Below are 4,226 nucleotides of genomic sequence, written 5' to 3'. Positions count from 1 at the left end.
GTGCGATTTCATCTCAAATGGGTTTTTTTTTCTTTTGAAACGTCGCAAAAAACAAGTTATCGCGAAAATGCCACGATGACCTATTTGGAGCAGCGAAATCCTAGAAATTAATGCTCTGATACCAAATGTTATGAAACCATCTCACAAAAAGATAGATTAACACCTTAGAATTAAGCCTCTTCGAGGGGGCAACCTCCGTTACATTACACAAATGAATGATTCTTTGATGATTCAAATGAAAAAACCTACTTTCTATATATAGGAGTCTAAGGAGTCACAATATAACCCAGCCGACCTAACAATAATAATATAAAGGCATAAAAATAACAATAGAGGGATTCTATGGGGCACAATAATAAGAATATGGGGACAATAGGGGCACAACAATATTAATAATGGATACAACTACAATAGTAATGGGGTAATCACTAGTATTATAGGGACCTAACAACGACACTTTTTTGAAGGAGAGGGGCATGTTAGGTCCCTATAATACTAGTGATTCCCCCATTACTATTGTCAATGTATCCCTTATTGTTATTGTTGTGTGCCTATTGTCCCCATATTATTACTATTGTGCCCCATAGAATCCCTCTATTGTTATTTTTGTACCTTTATATTATTATTGTTAGGTCGGATTGGTTATATTGTGACCCCTTCGACTCTTATATATAGAAAGGAGGTTTTGTCATTTGGATCATCCAAGAATTGTTCATTTGTGTAATGTAGAGGAGGTTGCCCGCTCAAAGAGGCTTATTTCTAGGTCGTTCATCTATCTTTTCTATATTTTTGTGAGCTGGTTTCATAACACTTATTAACTATTTTATTGTTGATAATCTCAATTATGTGAAGTCATAACTTATCCCTTGAGAAGTGCGATTGTGATTTCTAGTGTGCTATGTTTTTAGAAGGAAAATATATGAACGTAATAGGATGTAGAATAAGGTTTTTGAGTTGAATTTTTCTCTCTGCAATGAATATGTTTGAAATTCCAGGGACAATAAATACATAGTCTATCAATATATCTTCATCTACCTAAAGTATTCCTTCATTAGTGAGAATAGGGCCAACGAAAGAAGTAATATAAAGCAACATTAAAGGGGTGGTAGAGGGTCCTAAGTCTAGAGTGCGTATCATTAAGGACAAAAACTACTACAACGACAAATCAATATCCATGTCATGGCTTGGGTTATTCAAGGAATTTATCAGAAAAGAGATTTTGTAGATAGAGGAGGAAAAAAATGTGTACATAAATATCAAAAGGTCCAAGTTCTACAAAGTAGATTCCCATGCACCTATGCTTCCTTGTCTTAGGGGGATAGATTGGATCCTATAGCAGATCGACCATGTTAACATGATAGTTTTAAGTTCAAAAGGCATGCCACTAGATTCCTATCAAGCAACCTATATTCAAATGTATTACAATCTACATAAGACACAAGAATCCCTCAATTTGAGATGATATGTAGATTTCAAATATTCCATCAATGAGATTCTCAAAATCATGGTGGCAAGATCCTATTAAATTCAGGCAAAGGCCTGAAGGTATATATAAGACCATAATGCTGAGGAGAGTGTACCAATACCTGATGTTTATCTGTTGTAGAATTTATAGATGAGAGAATGTTGAATTACTTGAAGATAAATGGGTATATATATGATCTAGATCTTGGAGGGAGGCCACCAAGATCCGAAAAATTACAATGCCAAAAAAAGAGGAGAACACACAGTAAACAAAAACACAAAGGAACTTTTTATTAAAACAAAGAACTATAAAAGCTAAGTTATGGTGGACAATTCGTCCTTTCACAAAATTTGGCTTGTTACTTATAGCCTTTATGAGTTAAAATGTCATGGGTAAATTCCATGGGCGAATGGCACTTTTCATTCAAATCATTCTTTTTTCAGTTACAATACCATTAATAAATTCCATCAGTGCATGAATACCATGGGTGAATGCCACTTTTCATTTGGATCATGTGTCCCCCCTTAAGAAGCAATGATCTCCTCAGAATCATTTTTTGAATATGAAGAGCCACTTAGGAGAACGGTTTTGTGTGGTTGACCCATAACCATGATGAATGAAGATTCAAAGATAGAGATACATTGCAGTGCTTGTGATAAATTGTGATACTCATAGTGTGTAACCCAGAAAATGGACCTCAATGAAGCAAGGGTTTGTGGATGGCCCATAACCATGACAAACGAAGATCCAAGGATTGAGATACCTTGTAATGCTTATGACCAACTCTGACATTGATAGTGTGTAGCCTAGGAAATGGGCTTCAATTGCAAGGGTTTTGTGTGGTTGAGCCATAACCATGACAAAGATATGAGGATAAAGATACCCTGTAATGCTTATGGCCAACTGTGATGCTGGCAATCTGCAACCTAGAAAATGGTCTTCAGTGGTAAGTGTTTTATGTTGTTCACCCAAAACTGTGCTGAGATAGTTGGCTTGTCTATCTTCTAGGTAGAGATATTGTGGCTTATATTTGTAGATTCTCGTAGGACCCAATGCAATAAATCTAACAAGAAATCCATGAGTTTTTATCATGCTTAAATGGAACAACTTTTCTAGGAAATCCATCTCAACCATACAAGTTGAAGCTCAGTCCACTCTTATTACTTATTCTTTTGAGGCATGCTTTCCATACTGTTGTATCCAGTGATACCTGAGCTAAAATAGAATGTAGTGAGAGGATATGCGGGTGACGATCATGATATTGCATCTCCATTTTGGCATGGGGTGGTTCCTATCATTCCATCCTTGAATAACTAGTTTGGTCCTAGGAACACAATACCTAACACCCATCCTATGGTACAGAATGAAGTGATAGATGTGAATATCACACTCACTCTCAAGATAGGAAGGCCTAAAAACATGCAAATAACTTCACACAACCATACAAAATTTGCAAGAACATTGTAGGGTTGTACTTTATGCCAAATCCTTGAAAATGGGATGCCTTTATCTCAAGACAAATCATAAACCACTCATGAAACACTTGTTATGACTGAAAGGCCCTCAAAGAAGAAAGAACCCCATATAATAAAGAGTAGAACTATTCCACCGTTGGAATTGTGATACCGCCCATGAAATGCATCATATAGAATATGTGTGGGTACAAATTGGCTAACTATTTCATTATTTGTATCATACAGATATTTGAATTCATGAATGCTAAAAGTAAGAGCTAAGATGTCCTCCCATCCAAAAACTGATATAATGCCTAGACTCGTGAGTATGGAAATTGGACCATTGATTTCTACACCTTTTGTTTCTTTTGTTAGATGTGCTGCAGAGTCATAACCATAGAGAGAGTACTCACTAACAAGGAAAGAAAGAATTATAGCATATTCCTTGTTGTGTATTCTAGAGGAATCAGGGGATGTCACAAACTGTGTGAATAAATATAATGCAGATTGAGTGTTGTGTGCAACTAATTGAAGCATCACAATAATAACTACTCCTCTAATGAACTGTCACCAAATTAAGATGGTATCAATTGGAGCATTCACATTCAAAGCAAATGTGTTTAAAAATTCCCATATAGCTATAAGCCCCATGTACATGGCCAGAAAGACTCAACGTAGAGCCTGATACACTCCACCTTTACTTGTCTTGATGCTCGGCAAGATAATACATTACACGGTTTGTGATCCAGCATAAGCATGAGTTCCAACACATGCAATCAAACCAACTGTTTATAGCCAGACACAATACCAAGATCCAATTGGACCCCACCTAGGCCTAGCCACATGAGAAACCCAGCAGTACAATGAGCCATTGGTAGGAAATGAAGAGAATATCTTGGACATGGAAATGGAAATGAATTCCATGAAAAACAAGACCACAACTCATCCCCAAACTAGAGGCACAAGCACACCATACTGAGGGCTCAACCCATATGGGGGTGTTATTCCAATGAATAACATCATAGTCGAGAACAAAATCACCAAAGTATTGAGCAATGGTATTTCTATTATGAGCTCCTACTTCAATCCAAGTTCATTAAGGTGCAACTCAAAAATGCTGATCCCATCGTCTATTCATTCCACAACTTTTGACAATACAACCTCGACATTACCATTAGTATTCATGACGAAATATTGGTCTCATTGAGACTTAATGAGAAAGGGGCTATGAATTATTCCATCAGTAGAAGAATTCAATGAAGGCATGTGGGTTACACCAGCTTGATGTCAAGACCACCAAAGGAGTC

The 4,226-nt window shown here is 36.7% G+C and overlaps 1 pseudogene; it reads right to left on the bottom strand.

The window, feature by feature from the left end:
• Positions 1-2,778: 2,778 nt before the first annotated feature.
• On the bottom strand, positions 2,779-4,014 carry LOC149228035 (amino-acid permease BAT1 homolog; annotated as a pseudogene).
• Positions 4,015-4,226: the final 212 nt, after the last annotated feature.

Source organism: Pinus tabuliformis, chromosome J (assembly GCF_031772625.1).
Source record: "Pinus tabuliformis cultivar Carrire ecotype Pingquan chromosome J, CPIR1, whole genome shotgun sequence".
NCBI classification, from domain to species: domain Eukaryota; kingdom Viridiplantae; phylum Streptophyta; class Pinopsida; order Pinales; family Pinaceae; genus Pinus; species Pinus tabuliformis.
This window is presented reverse-complemented; position numbering and strand designations above follow the sequence as displayed.